The 18,338-nt window shown below is 38.7% G+C and overlaps 1 protein-coding gene across 6 annotated transcripts in view; it reads left to right on the top strand.

Moving 5' to 3' along the window:
• The window catches only part of MOBP (myelin associated oligodendrocyte basic protein), a 79,684-nt gene that overhangs the window by 22,813 nt on the left and 38,533 nt on the right, over window positions 1-18,338 (top strand). For 5 of the 6 annotated variants that reach the window (XR_008523790.2, XM_054552260.2, XM_063722650.1 and 2 more), the window contains one exon: window positions 6,614-6,696. The gene's annotated coding sequence lies outside the window, so the exon portion shown is untranslated. Of the gene's footprint in view, window positions 1-3,988; window positions 4,116-4,751; window positions 4,784-6,613; window positions 6,697-18,338 lie in introns of those variants that run through there. The other variant, XM_054552262.1, reaches the window with a different exon arrangement.

Genomic DNA, 18,338 nt, shown 5'->3' with positions numbered 1-18,338 from the left:
TGGTTTTTGTTGGGAGAAATGGTCTAGGCAGAGCAAGCAGGAGAAGCTTGCTTAAGATTGGCTAGTTTGAATAATTTCATGGGGCTCTGAGGTGTAGGAGCTGTCTGGTATCTGGTCCTGGAGTGATAAGGGCAGAAGAATATTAGTTCAATTTGTAAGAGCTCAATAAAGGAGGTAGTTGCTGAATTTGGGTTCTGGATTGGTTGATTTGCATATAAATGGCAACTCACAGGGGAGGCAATTGCTATCTCTAGGCATCAGCTAGCCCTGGGAGGGGCAGCGTCTCCAGGGTCAGCAATGCCCCAGATGCCAGAGCATCAAGAAGGAATACAGAAAATAAGATCATTTCCCACAGAATATATGTATCAAAACATCACACACTGTACACCATAAAAACAAAGGAAAAGCAGCACAGGAAGCTATAAGATTGTGTAATAAGGGTGCTTGACAGTTAATCTAGACTAAGTGGCTAAGAAAGTTTTCCCGGAGGGAGGCATATTTGACTTGAAATCTTGTATTCTTGGGCAGGTGTTACACAAGTAAAGTGAGCTGGGGAGGTATTCCTGGAAATACCAGTCCAAGGTAGAAGGAACCATAACGCATTGAGACAATTGAATGTGGTTGAAACACAGCGATGCAGGAGCTAAATATGTTTTTTAGCTCTATTTTTAGCTCTATTTTTCTTCACTTGGCTGGTTTTCTGAATGCTCCAAACAAGGGATTTGAGAGTTCCTACTCCGATCACTGATACTTGATGGTTTATGTAAGTTATTGTAATAAAAACATATAAATGGCATTAACTTAAATGAAACACTGACTCAAATTACTCAAATTCCAATCACTGGCTCTTCATGGTTTATGTAAGTTACTGTAATAAAAACACATGGATGGCATTAACTTAAATGAAACACAGACTCAAATTACAGTGATGTGTTGGTTAACAACAAGGATACGTTCTGAGAAATGAGATATTAGATGATTAAGTCATTGTGTGAACATCATAGAGTGTACTTACACAAACCTAGATGGTACAGGCTACTTAATACAATGGTAAATATTTGTATGTCTAAACATAGAAAAGATACAGTAAAAATACAATATTATAATCTCCTGGGGCCACTGTTGTTTAAATGATCCCTCATTGACTGAAATGTTGTTATATGGCAGACGACTATACATGGAACTCCTAAATTATACACATCATCCCCCTAAAAAGCCATTTTTCCCCAATTGCTTCTCCCCATCCATTAAATTTTAATACTACATATGTATAGTATGTCTGTTTATGTATTGTACATATCTGTGCTTTGCACGTAAAAAGAGTGAGAATTCTCACATAGGTCTGAGATTTTGAAAAATAAAATAAAACAAGTAAGGTTTTTTTGCCTCCCCTCAAGATCCAGTTTTCACCTCTTGGAGAGGGTATTACCCACATTGCAAATACATGCAGCGTGCCCTTTACATTGCTTTCTTTAATGTTAACATCTTATGTAACTGTGTAGCACAACTAATAAAACTAATAACATTGATACATTATTAATTAACTGTAGACTCTAATCATATTTTACAAGTTTTACCACTAATGTCCTTTTTCTGTCAGGTACTAATCCAGGATCTTGCATTGCATTTAGTTATCAGGTCTCTTTAATTTTCTCTAACCTGTGACAATTCCTCAGTTTTTCTTTGTCTTTCATGACCTTGAGACTTTTTAAAAACATTGAAAAGTTATGTACAGTGTCCTTTGATTTGAATTTTTCTGATGTCTTCTCATGATTAGGTTGAAGTTATATATTATTGAAAAGAATTACACAGAGATGATGTGCGCTTCTCATATCAGAGAATAAATGAGGATGATCTGTCTTATTACTGGTGATGTTAACCTTGATCATTTGGCTGAGATGATACTTCCCAGATTTCTCCACTTTAAAGCGATTATTCTTTTCTTTTTAATTAGTAAATATTTCTTGGGGGGATATTTTGAGATGATGCAAATATTGTGTTTCTCCGTACACTTTCACCTACTAATTTTAGCATCCATTAGTCAATTATGCATGCAGAAATTATTATTGTGGTACTCTAATAGTGATTTTCTATTTCTCTCATTGCTTCTACATTTATTAATTGGAATGATTCTTTAACAAAGATTATCTCTTCTACTCCATTTATTTATTTATTCAGTTATTCATTTATATCAGTATAAGCCCAACAATATTTATTTTATTCCTTGGTTTATAATCCAATAGTATTCTTATTTACCTTCTTGCTCAAATAACTTTGGTAGGAGCTCTTTTAGGTTAGCTCCTGTGCCTTTTTCACATGTTGCTAACCTCTCTGAGCATTTTCTGACATCACAATTTTTTCCAGGATAAACTTGTATTTTCTCTGTCTCAGTCTCAAATCAATCACCTCTTTAATGAGCCATGGTTCCTTTTATTGGACACTTTACCAGTCTAGCCTAGTACACTGATGATAGTTAAAAAACAAAATTTGGTTATTACTTGTTTTAACAGTTCATTCTTGCATTGCTATAAAGAAATATCTGACACTGAGTAATTTATAAAAAAAAAAAAGAAGCTTAGTTGGCTCATGGTTCTGCAGGCTATACAGGAAACATAGCAGCTTCTGTTTCTGGGGAGGCCTCAGGAAGCTTCCAATCATCACAGAAGGCAAGGGGGAGGTGAGACATCTCAGATGGTGGAAGCAGGAGAGAGAGAGAAAGAGAGAGAGGGAGGAGGTGCTGCACACTTTTAAGCAACCAGATATCATGAGAACTCACTATCGTGAGGACAGTACCAAGGGGGATGATGCTAAACCATTCATGAGAAACCATGATCCAATCGCCTCCCACCAGGGTCCACCTCCAACTCTGGGGATTGCATTTTAACATGAGATTTGGTGGGGATACAAAGCCAAACCATATCTGGTGTATTCCTTGCTATTGGGGTGTTACTTCTTCTAAAGCTTCTCAGCAGACAGAGCTAGGTAATCTGTGTGTGTATACTAACTTACATATGCACACACCTGTATTTATTTCTGTATTTCTGACTCCAATCTAGCAGCACAAGTTTAATTCTAGCCTTCTTCCTTTCCTTTTTTGTGACTTCATTCTTTGGATAGTAAGAAACTGGATTCTCATTACCTATAATGTATTTATTTGCTTAATTCTACTGTTGTAGGATTATCTACACTATTTTTCAAAGTTACTTCAGCCATATCCTTTCTTCCCCCCTTCCCTTCAGTGTGGTTATGTGATTCGTTTCATTTGATTTATTTATTGTAGTCAGTTTCATTAGTCACAGCCTGCGTTCCATCTTGGATTCCCTCTGCTTCCCCATATTGTGATTGATTTATTTTGTTTGATTTTTTAAAAAAATTCTTATTCTTTATGGAAAAGCCTCATTTTGTCATACATTATGTTTATCTTTTCTCTACTTTAACATATCAATAATGATAATCTCTGGGTCTGCTTCCATTGACCATTAAAAAAAATTTGGTATCCTTTTCCTGTTTCTTTAAATGTCTGGTAATTGTTATTGTATGCTGGACATTGTGGATAATAGATTGTAGAGGTTCTGGATTATGTTAAATTACCAGAGTCACTCGGACCCAGTCAAGTCTTGGTTTTAGGCCTTGCTAGGTCAGACCTATTTTATCTTTGCGTTTACTTCTATGAGTTGTCCCTATTCTAGGGTGAGAGCTTTCTGGGGTCTCAACTGAAAGATTGGGGTGTTCACCAAGGTCTCACAATGTCTCCTCATTAATAATGTGAATTCAGATATTTCTGCTTGGTTATCAGCCTCTTAGCAAAATTTTTTAAGGGGCTTCCCACAGTTTCACCCTGCAATTGTGCAACTTTGGATTTGGCCAAGGATCTGAGAGAAATTATATACAGTCATGCACTGCATAACAATGTTTTGGTCAATGACAGTGGTGGTCCCATAAGATCATAATGGAGCTGAAAAATTTGTGTCATCTAGTGATGCCATGGCTGTCATAACATCATAGCACAACACATTACTCATCTGTTTGTGGTAATGCTGGTGTAAACAAATCTACTGTGCTGCCAATTGTATAAAAGTACAGCACATACAATTATGTACAGTACATAATACTTGGTAATGATGATAAATGAATATATTACTAGTTTATGTATTTATTATAATACACTTTTTATTGTTATTTTAGAGTGTGCTCCTTCTACTTGTATTAAAAAAAGGTAGCTGTAAAACAGCCTCAGGCAGATTCTTCACGAGGTGTTCCAGAAGAAGACATTGTTGTCATAGGATATGACAGCTCCATGTGTGTTATAGTCCCTGAAGAACTTCCAGTGGGATGAGAGGTGGAGGTAGAAGACAGTGATATTGACTATCTTGACCCTGTGTAGGCCTAAGCTAATGTGTATGTTTGCGTCTTAGTTTTTAAGAAAAAAGTTTAAAAAGTAAAAAATAAATTAAAAATCCTAAAAATAGAAAAAAGCTTATAGAATAAGAATATAAAGACAAAATACTTTTCTATAGCTATATAATGTGTTTTAAGCTAAGTGTTATTACAAAAGAGTCAAAAAGTTAAGAAAATTTAAGTTTATAAAGTAAAAAGTTACAGTAAGCTAACATTTATTTTTGAAGAAAGAAAAAATTTAAAAAATAATTCTAGTGTAGCCTAAGTATATAGCATTTATAAAGTCTATGGTAGTACACTGTAATGTCCTAGGCCTTCACATTTACTCACCACTCATTTACTGATTTACCCAGAGCAACTTTTGGGCCTGCAAGCTCCATTCATGGTAAGTGCCCTGTATAGCTGTACCATTTTAAATCTTTTATACTGTATTTTACTGTACATTTTCTATTTTAGATATGTTTCAATATGCAAATACTTAAATTACTGTTGTGTTACAGTTGCCTACAGTATTCAGTACAGCTACATGCTGTACAGGTTTGTAGCCTGGGAGCAAAAGGCTATACCATATAGTCTAGATGTGTAGCAGGCTAAACCATCTATGATGTTTGTGCAATGACAAAATTGCCTAATGACTCAGTTCTCAGGATTTATCCCTGTCATTAAGCAACACATGACTGTATATTTTCCCAGTGGTTCCCTATTGTCTGTTATTCTCCCCTCCACCCTTCCAGATTCCCACGGCCTTAGTATCCCCTAACTCCTACCTCTGTTTCTTTCCGTCTCTTCTTTGACTCTTTTTTCCCTGTACAGCAGATTGAAAAATATCTTCACAGGAAAAACCAGGATGAATGTGGGGTTTAACTGCTTTGCTTCCTTTCTCTTAGCCCTGCAATGATTGCTATCCAGTGTCTGAGAATAATTCTTCTGTATATTTTTTCAGCTTTATTGTTTCAGCAGGAGTTTAAATTCAGTACTTGCTTTTATATCACGACTGATCATTTTTCTTTTTCTTTTTTTTTTTTGAGATGGAGTCTCGCTCTGTCACCCAGGCTAAAGTGCAGTGGCTCAATCTCAGCTCACTGCAACCTCTGCCTCCTGGGTTCAAGCGATTCTCCTGCCTCAGCCTCCCGAGTAGCTGGGATTACAGGGGCCTGCCACCGCGCCTGGCTAATTTTTGTATTTTTAGTAGAGACGGGGTTTCACTATCTTGGTCAGGCTGGTCTCGAACTCCTGACCTCGTGATCCACCTGCCTCGGCCTCCCAAAGTGTTGGGATTACAGGCCTGAGCCACCGCGCATGGCCCTGATCATTTTTCTAAATAAGAAAGCTTGTAGACTCATAGGATTTCAATTACTCTGTCAAGCAGAGGGGAGAAAAGAAACATGCTAGTGATCCTTAACTGATTTCACTTAAAACTCTTAGAAGGATTTCTATAGTTCATTACACAAAGTTTTCAATTACATCCTTATTACTAGAATAAAAATGATCAACTAAGAGAACCAATCAGAATTACAGGGTTCTTTTGGAGGCTATTTTTGTGTCTAGAATCTTTATAATCTTATAAGACCTTTTTTTTTTTTTTTCAAATAGCCCTTCTGAGATCTGATATATATTAATAAAGAATGAGACCAAAGGTTATGAATAGTCACGTGAAATTCCATATTTCATATGAAAACAATATTAATATCCTCTGGAAGTTCTCAATTTAATGCTTTATCAAATTGGATTTTTTCATGTAATTTACAGCACAAAGAACACATCTCTTCTTTGAGAGCTGTAGAAAAGGAGGAGGATATTCCTTAAGCTCCTTTCTTGGGATGATTTATTTGATTGTGAAGATTTCTATTTTTAGAGCCAGACTCTGGAATTTCATTTATCAAGTTTATACGCAAAAATTAGGCTTGTAAAGCTCAAATTTACTAGGAGAAATGAAAAAAAGAAATGCACATTTTCTATATAATGACAGTGAATTAACTGGACATATAGCTTTTTTTTTTCTGTATGTTAAGGCGGTTATTAAAAGTTTAAACGTGATTTTGTGACTATATCTTTCCCCCATCCCTCAGCTGGCAGATGGCATCTAGATCAAACATCATAATCCTCCTTAAGATTGTGAGAGTGAAGCTCCATGTATAACACACTTGAATTAACTGCAACCTGAGTAACCAAAACACTATATTAACCAGAGCATATTCTACTGCTTCACTTTTAGGAAAAAAAAAAAGGAAGCAAATGATACCAAGACAAGCTCATAACAGAGATCCAATCAGCAGATGTGTACGGATGAAAATACAGGTACAAATGAATCTCTTATAGCCTTTTGGATCTGCATCTACATTTTTGCATAATGATGACTAGTATTCAGAATGTCACAGTAGAATGCAGAATCAGCAAAAGAATGAGCAATCAAATTTTCAGTAAGAGTTAAACACTTCTTTAGTATGTCCAGGTGGCTCACCCTATTCTAGGTTCTGGGAGCACTAATATAAAAAAAAGTTTCTCTACCCCAGAGGAACTATTACCCAAGCCACCATGTGTGTACTTGACAAACCCACATATCATGCACAGTGGAACAGCCATTCTCTGATAAACAGACTTCCTCCCTTTATATTCCCAAACTCTGCAGGAGAGCCCTTCCATCTTTTTGTGTTAACTGAATCTAGCCAGTTCTCTGAGAACAAGGCTTTATCTGTTAGCCCCTCAAATGGCAGCCACTTTACACTCCAGGTAGCTCCAGGTTTGAGAGTGGGGTCAGTGTCCTCCCCATTGCCGCTTTTAGGCCACTATGCCTTCACCCTCTAGTTAAACCTCTGCATTTTGAAACTTGTGTTCCATTCCTGTGGCAGCCTTCACTGGGCCTCCAAGATACACCTCCTCCTTGGCTGATGGTTTTTTACTGGGCTGCCCGCTCCCTCTCCACTTAGGTGACTTTACTATTTATTTGAATGAACTACTCCCCACTCCAGTGAATTATCCACTCTGCTCATCCATCTATTGTCATTCTGTGACCATTGTCAATACCTGAAACTACTCCATCAACCAAACAGTGCAAACATCTAGCATCTCATTCACAATCTTCCTTTCTTTTCATTAGTTATACATATCCCATTACAAGTCTTCTTTCACTAGGTGCTTCTAGTTGACTTGCCCTTTCACCTCCCATTCATTTACCTATCCATTCGTCTATCACCTTTTTCTACCTTCTATTTTCTTCACATTACTGATAGATTCTAAGATCCATTACTTCAATTCTTCTCTTGCAAATTGTCTGGCGAATTCCACCCCGGGATGAACCTATCTATCTCCTCTATGTCTACACCCAAGCTGCTAAGAAAAACTAAAGAAAAACAGAGTGGAGCAGATTTGTATTTCTGCAAATTAATAGTCAGTGACCTCAACTTGACTCTCAAAACTGACCAGTCTAATTTCTACAAAATCTCTCTTAAACCCATTCTATTCCTCTCAAGCCTCCAACTCTCTTATTCTCAGCATTTTTCCATTTCACTGGAAGAATGGAAACTACTAGATGGGGACTTCATACCGTCAAAAGTTTTCTCTCTTCTAACAAAGGCCAACAATTTGCATGTGCTCTGCACTCTAACTGCTCAGGTTTTTCTCAAGAATGTTAATTATTTCCTCTCTTTCTGATATTATTTCTATTTCTTCCTCTCTACTTCCCATTAGCACTTATGCATGCTCCAGTTTATCTCATTACTACAAACAACTCAACAAACCAGCCAAACATCTCCCTCTGCCCCCACAAAGGACCCTTTGCAAACCACATGCTTCTCTAGCTACTACCAGTCTCTCCCACTGTTCTCAAATTTCTGGGCTGAGTTGCCTATAGTTTCTCTTTCTATCTTTAGTCACTATTCCCTCCATAAACCCTCAAATTCAACTTCTTTTTCAACAACTCCATGGAATCAACTCTTGCTAAAGCCACCAATTAGTTTCATACCACTTAATCAAATGTACTCGTGTCCTCATATCATGCCACCTCTCAGAATCATTCTACAAAGTTGAGCATTCCGTCTTTTGAAATACTTTTTCCCTGTGATTCCCATGGTGTCACATGCTCCTAGTTTCTCTTCTACCTGTCTCATTCAGCCACCAAGGCAATCCCATCCACTCTCATGGCTTCAATTGGTACCTATACTCCAACAACTTTCAAATTCTATCTCGGGCCAACTTCTCCTCTGAACTATTCACATGACATCTTCATCTAGAAGCCTTCAAACACCTCAACTTGAATGCATTAAAAGTGAACTCAGGCTTCTGTTTTCCCCCAAACCTTCTTTTTCTCCAGTAAATACTTCTAACACCCATCTAGTTGCTCAAACGACATACCTTGGATATACCCTTGACTCCTCCTCATTACCACTTCTTATGTGCAACGAATTATCAAGTCCTGTTAATTCTACTCTTGGAATATTTTGTCACCACCATCATTAGTCACATGGCTTCCTGGAATGGGCTTTGCCCATGAAAACTATTTTCCTCATAGCTATAGAAGTGAGCTTACAAAAATGCACCTCTGATTATGACTTATTTCTACTTTAGTATCCTTCAGTATATTAAGGATTTCCCTCCCTTATAGTATTTTTTGATCTACCAAGCATGTCAGTTCACAACTCAGCCTCTGATTTCCTCTCCAGCCCATCCTGCTCCACTCTCCTTCTTACATACATTGTTATAGCTGTACTGGCCTTGTCCTAAGACCTCAAATGTACCTCACCAACCCCAACTCAGAGCCTTCTGTCCCAAACACTCTAGGCCTACTCCTCTCTCTGCTGCAATAACATTGACTCACTCTTCAGCTCCTACCCTCCAAGAAGCCTTCCCTGACTTCTTATACTAGTTAAGGTCCTCATCTATATGGACTTATTGCCACCTGTACTTTTCCTTCAAGGCACTAGTCACAACTCTAATTAAACAATTACTTCTAAAGATAGTACTTGTGAATGTGTGTCTTCCTTGCTAGAATATGCACTCCTGAGGTCAGGGTCTTTGTTCATTGTCATATTGTCAGGGGCTAACATTATGTTTGGCTCATCATATGTGCTCAGTGACTGCTTTTTTGAATGAATGAATGGTTTTAATATAACATGGTAAATATAAAGATGGAGGCATGGAGATTGCAAAATGGAACAGAGATAAGTGGCATTTCACTCAGCTGAGGAAGTCTACCAGTGTAATTGCTATTGCGTGACTCAGATGATGGTCTTGGACACAAAATTTGGGAATAGGGTGGTCAGCAATCTGGTGCTTATTTCAGCTTGGGTCTCCAGCTTGGCCTCTTCTTTGTCTCTCGAAGAATGGAACCCCTGGAAAACCCAAGGCAGCTTAGTAGCTATCACCACTCACTAGTTGTAGGTGGAGCAATAAATTAGCCCATCAGATAATCTGAGTTCTCTTCTTAAGTCCCCTGCTATGACCACAGATCATTTAGTTTTTTCTATAAAACAATACAATTTGGGAGATTGGTTGTCTTCACCATCATTCAGGAAAGAATTATAAGAGAATTTGTTTTACCTACATATGTGTACATTCAAAATCCCATCATTTTTGTAGGGAGAAACAAATCATCCTTATTTCCTTATTTCTTACACCACAAACACTGGATTAAGGAAGGCAAATAATTGTAAAACCTAGTACACTTTGAAATTATAATGCTTTCTATGGAGAGACAATTTTATGCTAAAACCTTAATTTTTTAAACTACCCTTGCTGAGAACCTGACAAAAGCAGCCCGAGTCCTACATAACATCCCAGGGGACAGAAGCACCTGTGAATTTTTAAGACACTTTCAATCCAATCAGTGTCAACGTTCGTTCATTGAGTGGATGGTGAAACAGAACCCTGAGGATTCAGACAGAAACTCTGTCCTCAAAGAGCTCACACTGAGATCACAGACATATAGCCACATTGTTATAACATAGTCCACAAATAGAAGTATGTACAAGTTATAAAGATAGTCCAGAGAGGGACAAATCTTTTTGAGAGATCAAATCCTGATGAGGTAAGACCTCAGCTGGGTTGTTAAGGATGAATAGGTATTTACCACACAGACATGATAGGGAAAAGGCATCCCAGGGAAAGGTCCATCTTCTGATCACAGGATAATGCTTCTGGCCTGTACCAGCAACAAATGGTGTGGGAGGTGAAGGACAGAGACCAAACCGTGAGGGGTCTATGTGCCATATTAATTGAGAAACAAGGACTTGGTTCTGTAACTGAGGGGACCCTTAAAGTTTTTGAGTAGGAACAGATATAATCAATTTCACATCATCTCTGTGGCAACGTGGAAGATAGACAAGGGAAAAGTGAGTCTAGAGTCAGGGCCGGCCAGCAGATAAACGGAGAGACCAGCTGGGCCTGCCTGTCCGCTTGGCCTGTAGAAACTGTGGGAATATTCATCCACATACAATTCCAGGGTAAATTTGAATGTCCATAAACTAAAACCATGTATTGTATAATTTTAGATACAAGAAACTGAAGGGTATCATGTTATTTACATAACATTCAGAAAACTACTGCACTTCTTGAATGTTTATCTGGCCCCACTACAATAAATGAAGGTTTTACTCCTGAAATAGTTGCTAAATAAATTATCTGTGTGCTAAAGATAACAACCTTAGGTCACACCCTTTCCTTTCCCTTAGAATAGCTGGAAGCAGGTAGAGTTTGTTCATCAGAAAGGACTTTTGCACAACTTTATGAGATAGTTGCAGGTGGGCAGTGTGGTTCTTGGACCACATTAGTTTGGCTTCGTTTTGTGTCCCCACATGGGCCTTCAAAATAATTAGGACTCTCTTATGTTTTCATTTTTTCATAGTCTTGGCAGGTCCCCACATCAGTATTAGATTTTGACATCTTGCTGCTTTCTGTGGAAAAGCACCCAGATTCCAAATAAATACATGTATGAAATTTTCCATTACCTAGCACTGGTTTGTCACCAACAATCTACTGTTCAACATTTATTGTACTAATTTGTAAACATAATCGTTGTCACAGAGACAAATGGATAAACAAGGACAGACACATAATGACATCCTTAGAGACAGCATGTAGTAGTTACAGCCAACCTTCGGGTCCTACATTTTTGTGTTTTTGCTGCTGTGGACTGATGAACACAGAAGCCATTGTTTTTTACTGTGTAAATCTACACTCAGCAGACAAGGTCAGCCTCTGACCTGAGAGGATTAGCAAGGTTTTAGAGACTACTAAAGGTCTCTAAGGGAGCTGGTGAATGTGGAATGAAATTACTCTTCGGGAAACATGGATAATTTTTATCACAGCTAAGGAGTTGGGGCTGAGCAGTTTTTGGAAGGCTGTGGTTAGGCATATGTGAAAACCTGGGTCGGGAATGGAATCTTTGGATCCCCGGTTATTATTCCAAAATAGCTCTTGTAGAAGCACCCGTGTGCACTCCTCACTTGCAGGAAATCGTGGGTTCTTTCTGACAGCTTGGGGCTCACCGGCCTGTGGGCGTTCCTCTCACCAAGTGCGAGTCCAGTCAATGGTGGTTGAATGGACCCACCTCCCTCGCCAGTGCCTCTGATTGGCTGCTTTCCCCGTACCCCCTATCTGACGTCATTTCCCCTGTTTTTGAGGACCAAACAGGATGGACACAAACGATGCTTCCTTACTGTTCTTTGCCTTTCTCTGAGTACTACATAGTTACGAATATTTGTAATATGATTGGTAGCTATAAAAGATACCTCTTTTTCTATTATTTCCCTGTTTGTCTACTTTGTAAAAAAATTTATAGTTTGTTTTTAACGTAAACATCCTGGTTACTAAAACTTTATTATGTTTATATGTTGGAATATTTTCTTCTATATCAGCACTGGTCTTTTAACTTGTAACCTCAAGTAGTATAAAATAATCTTTTTAGTCTATAAAATAGTCTCTATGATTTGCTTTCTTCCTGTTCACGTTTGCTGTGTTAGGAGGAGCATGGTGTCAGGGTTAGGCATACATTCTAGTTTACCTTGGTTGGGGTCCTGGGACTCCATTTACTAGCTCTGTGATCTTGGTTGAGTTATCTGACTTCTCTGACTCTCTCATTTGCAAAATGGGGCTATTATGAGGTTGTGAGGATGAAATAAGTTAAATACGTAAAGCCCTTGAACAGTGCCTGGTTTGTATCTCATTCCACGTGTCTGCTATTGTAATTTTTTTCTAGGGTATTTGTTCTAATTTCTTCTTGTCTTTTCTTAGGGTAGTCCATCCATTTCCCGACTCTATTAAATAAAATAAAATAAATAAAAATGCTCCCTCTGTTGTGATCCATGCTACTATACATATGTATAGTATATGTGTAGTGTATAGTATGGAAGTTCATACTATACTTCCAGCTTGCCTTCCGAAGTGGCTCTTCACCAACTATGTGTGAGAGTTCCTGTTTGTCTATGGACTCTCTTCACTTGATGTCAGGCTATTTAACTTTTACCCATCTGATTCTTGTAGAATGGTATAAATTGTTATAATCTGTGCTTTTTGATAATTGCTGAGTTTGAATGTATTTTTATATGCTTATGGGTCATCCGTGACTTCCTCCTCTGTAAACTGCATTTTCATATGATTTGCCCAATTTTCTTTCGGGTTGTTTTTTCTTAATGATTTGTATGAGTTCTTTAAATATTCTGGATAGGAATTATTTGTATATTATATGTGTTGCATTCTCCCAGTGTTCCTTAACTTTTGACTTTGTTTATTGTGTCTTTTGATGTACAGTAGCTTTTATTTTTTTTAACTTCAGTTTTTAGAGACAGGGTCTGGCTTTGCTGCCTAGGCTAGAGTGCAGTGGTGTGATCATAGCTCACTGCAACCTCCAACTCCCAGGCTCAAGAGATCCTTTCATCTCAGCCTTCTGAGTAGCTGGGACTACAGGCATGTGACATCATGCCCAGCTAATTAAAAAAAAAAATGTAGGAATAGTCTTGCTATGTTGCCCAGGCTGGTCTCAAACTCCAGCCTGGACCTCAAATGATTCTGCCTCAGCCTCCCAAAATACTGGGATTACAAGCATGAGCTACCATGCCTAGCCAGTAGTTTTTAATTTTGATGTAATCACTTCTCCTTGCAAGTTAATTTTATCGACATTATTTGTTGAAGAATCCATCTGCCCCCTACCAATTTATAATAACATCCTTACCATATATCAAGTTCTCTTGTTAATATGGATGTGTTTCTGAGTTCTAATTTTGAATAGAACTGTTCCACTTGTCTATTTCTGGGCAATGCCACACTATTTTAATTACTATTGCTTAGTAATATGTTTGGATATCTGGGTATGAAAAGTCCTGTCATTCTTTTCAGAATTTTCTTTCTTTCTTTTTTTTTGAGATGGAGTCTCGTTCTGTCACCCACGCTGGAGTGCAGTGGCATGATCTCTGCTCACTGCAAGCCCCGCCTCCCAGGTTCATGCCATTCTCCTGCCTCAGCCTCCCGAGTAGCTGGGACTACAGGCACCAGCCACCACACCCGGCTAATTTTTTGTATTTTTAGTAGAGACAGTTTCACCATGTTAGTCAGGATGGTCTTGATCTCCTGACCTCATGATCCGCCTGCCTTGGCCTCCCAAAGTGCTGGGATTACAGGCGTGAGCCACTGCGCCCAGCCCCAGAATTTTCTTAGTCCTTTGATTGTTGGTCCTTTGCCCTTCCATCAAATCAGATCATCACATGCCACAAAAGACCGTTGGTGATTTTAGTAAGAAATGCGTGAAGTTATGAACTCACTTTGGAAAAGTTTACATCTTTATGATAAAGAATTTTTTCTATCTATGCACAATTTTTCCTTCTATTTATTCGTGCATTCTTTTATACTTTTACTGAAGTTTTGAAATTTTTTCTCAAAACAATCCATACATTTTAGTCTTTGATTTATTTCTAGGTACTTCAGGATTCTTGTTGCTATTGTGAATAAATTTTTTTTCAGTTATTATTTTTTTCCATACTCCCTCTCTTCCTGGGTGTTCTCCTATGTTCCCTTGGCTGTAAATCTCATTTTTATGTCAAATACAGTTCAATTGATTTCTGCCCTTCTCTCTTGCGATTTCTCAATCCACATGACCAATCATTCCCTTTTACAGACACATGGAAGTTTCAGAAGTATCTCAGACTGAACATGTCTAAGATTGAACTCTTGATTCTTTTCTTCCCCATCCCTGAACCATTCCCCCACCTTAGAAAAATGATTGGCTGTCTACTGAATTTCTCTTGGAGACATCCTGGCTGTCTGTGCTTCCTTGCTGACATTCAGTCTGTCTGCATGTCCTGTTCATTGTTAGGTTTCTTTTCTTGCTAATGCTGTACTCTGACCTACCCCAGACTAGTCTATTAGGTGGCACCATCAGCATTTAGACCTTTAGAAGCACCTCAGGCTTAACCCGTGTGGAACATAGAGGTGCTCAATTAATATTTGTTGAATACATAAATGTCTAAAACTGTACTCATGCCTTTTTTCCCCCAGCCTTCCCCACCTCAGTAAATTGCTTCATTGGGCATTTGCTTAAGTCATAAGTGTGGCAGTCATCCTTGCCTTATTCTTTACGACAAATCGCACATCCAGTTTGTCCTCATGTTCTATTAATTTTGCCTCTAAAATCCATCTCCACTGCCACTGCCCTTGTCAAAGTCTCTGTCATGTCTCCTTGGTTTTCCTGTTTCCTCTCCTGCTTACTTCTAATCTATGTTGCAAGGAGTTTGAGTGATCTTCATGGAACCTAAATATCAAGATTTATCTCCTTTAGTCAAGACCTTTCAACACCTTCCTATCCTTCCCATTCCCTAACTCACTTTCAAGGGCTTGCCTGGTCTTACTCATGCCTTGCCCCTAGCCTCAATGTTCCCCTCCCTCACTGTGCTTCAGCCACTCTGTTCTCTGGTTCCTCGGGGACATCAAGTCTCAAGGCCTCTGTCTGTAACTGTTTTCTGCCTCATGTATGGATGGCTCCCACTTATCTTTTGGATCTCAAATTAAATTTCATTTCTTCAGGAATCCTTCCTTAGCCCTCTAATCTAAATTTGTCTCATTGCTATATTGTCTCCTAGCACCCAGTTTCTTCCTTTTAGAGCCCTAATCACATTTCAGTCATATATTGGATATACTACTCATGCGGTAAGAGATAGTCTGTTAATGTCTTCTTCTCTGTACCCTAAGCTCTGTGAGCATAGGGACCTTCTTTGTCTTATTCACCACTGGCACTTAAAGGTACTCAATAAATCTTCAAATGGATGACTGTTAGTATTGTATTTGGCTGCCTTTACCTTCAGTCATCTTATGTGTATATTCTTTGCACATATAGACTGATATCATCTGCCTTTCCTGTCAGTGGGGTCTATTGTGGTCATAAATAAATTGTCTCAGTAGCTCCTACCTACTGTTAAGGGGGTCCTTGTCAGCCTTAAAATTAGCACCAGGAATTGCTCTCCAGGGTACTAATATATCTCACCTATTCAAGGCAGGAGCTGGGTGTATGGGTCCCCCCCGGCTCCTGTCCCAGCCCCTGGTGAGAGTGCTACCTCTGGAGGTGACTGAGGATAACAGAGGGAGCTATAAGTTCCTTCGAGCCGACTGCCACATTGACGGTTAACTGGCTTCAGCTGGGATGTCTGGCCACTCCGAGTTTCTGCCATATAATTAATGACCTAGCTTCCTGCTGCTTTCAGTTGCTATTAGAGAAGTATTTTCTTATGTCAATACAACCTCTTCATAAGCACCTTTAAAAATGGATGTCTAATATTCAATTGGTCTTCAAATGACTCCATAATATTTCTGTAGTTAGCTAATTATAAGAATATCAATAATTAAATAAGAATCAAATCCTTACTGCTTACATTGTATTTGCACACTTTGTAAATATGCAAGATCTCCCCACTCATCTTCTCTTCTTTAATAAGCTAGGCTGACTTTAGGAAAGATAAAAGAATAGTGAATGCTTCACTTTTTCTGTTTTGGTAATTTCATTACCACTCCTGTTTCTAGGGTATATGCAGAAATTAAGTTTGGGATTTTCCTACTATCCTCCCCCTGTCCTCATCAGTTAGTAAAATTCCAGTTACAATTTTTCATGCATATTATTATCACTGAAAATATATTTTATTTCTGTTTCTCTTCACAGAATGAAAGCTTAAAAGATGTTATTGCTCTCAAGGGCATTGATATTCAGAGAGTAAATATTAAATTGTGAAATGGAGGCAAGGTTTAACAAAAACTCATTGAAGATTAATAAATATTTTAAGACTCAAAGTTAATTTTTCATGCTTTGAAAAAATTCTATATTTTAAGTGTTAGACACTTCATCTTGTTCTTAAAACCAGATTATGAAAATTGTAATTCCCAGTTGCTTCCATCTCTTCCTTACAATTTTTTCATTTTTTTTGAGACAGAGTCTTGCTCTGTCACCCAGGCTGGAGTGCAGTGGCATGATCTTGGCTCACTGCAACCTTCACCTCCTGGGCTCAAGCAATTCTCATGCCTTGGCCTCCCAATTAGCTGGGATTACAGGCATGCACCACCACGCGTGGCTAATTTTTGTACTTTTAGTAGAGATGAGGTTTCACCATGTTGGCCAGGCTGGTCTCGAACACCTGACCTTGGGTGTTCCGCCTGCCTCAGCCTTCCTAAGTGCTGGGATTACAGGCATGAGCCACCGTGCCTGGCCTCTTCCTTACAGTTTTTTCTAATCATTTGAAGGCACAGGGGGTGATGGTGTGGGTTTTGAGAAATTACAGCCATGTACCGGAAGGAATCAGGAAAAAGGAAAGGGAAGGTTTAGGAAGAACATGACCTTATTTGCTCAAGTCTTTTCTACTTTGTGAATTTATGGGGGAAATTCTGTGTCCTGTGGAGCACATTCTTAGGTCACTGAAGGGAACACTTTTCCATTCTGTTCCTTAAAGTGGGAACAAAGAAAGAGGCTTGGGATAGGCAGTTTATTATGACTATCTTCACCCTTTCTCTAGTGTTAGGTATGTCACAGTGATATCATCCTCTGGACTGTGAATGACAAATTGATGATGTCACTGAGGCCCCATCTCCCCTGTATGAACAGGGTGGTACGGATTATAACAGACAATTAATCTCACCAGTCACTCAAAAATTGTGCTAATTCTTATTTATCTCTGGGCCTCAGTTTCTTCATCTGTAAAATAAGGATAAATGTAATCTATCTCCTAGGATTATTACCAGGGTTAAATAGATGAATAAATGTCATGAGCTTGGAAGAGTGCCTGACTTACAGTGAGCTCTCCATCAGTAGTACTATTATTAGCTATTATTTATAACTTATGCTTCTCAATGTGTATGATTTAGGAAATAGCAAAATAATATATTTTTGGTTTTCGTAATTCTTAATTTCAAAGGGTCTGGCAGCTAACATACCAAGAATCACACCAGACAACTCAGACCGTTGAGTTTCCTCTATGGTGTAAAATGCGTGTCCTTTCTGCAAAGAAAGCTGAGCCTCAGGTTTGGTGCCTGGAGGTGAAGAGAGTAGGCTAGAGGCCAAGTCTTTGCAAGAGAGAAGGAGGAAGCAGAAAGAAGAGTTTTTCTAGCCAAAAGAATGGGAAAGGAGAGAAAAAGCAAGAGAGAGGAAGCTAAGGAGGCAGACGTTTGTTTTCTCCTTTTTCTAGGTGAAACCTCAAAACCATGGTGGGGGATGTGGTATGGTGTGGTAGAATCATCCAGATAGGTTTAAAATTTTTTTTGTGTATATGAGGGGCAGTGACACACTTCAACAGGAATAATGTAGTGAGGGTGCTGCAAGCTTCTAGAAAAGGCTGCCCTCAGCCTCATCCAGCGTGACTATGAGTGACTGCACAGCTTTGGTTGGGAGGCTGTCTAAGCCAATGGCCCAGAATAACGCTTTTGGTTCCCCACTCGTAATGCATGGGAACCAAACATTTCCTAGAATAGATGTGAAGGAG

This window comes from Pongo abelii, chromosome 2 (assembly GCF_028885655.2).
Source record: "Pongo abelii isolate AG06213 chromosome 2, NHGRI_mPonAbe1-v2.0_pri, whole genome shotgun sequence".
NCBI classification, from domain to species: Eukaryota; Metazoa; Chordata; class Mammalia; order Primates; family Hominidae; genus Pongo; species Pongo abelii.
The sequence above is the reverse complement of the archived record's forward strand: the minus strand, read 5'-3'. Positions and strand labels throughout refer to the sequence as shown.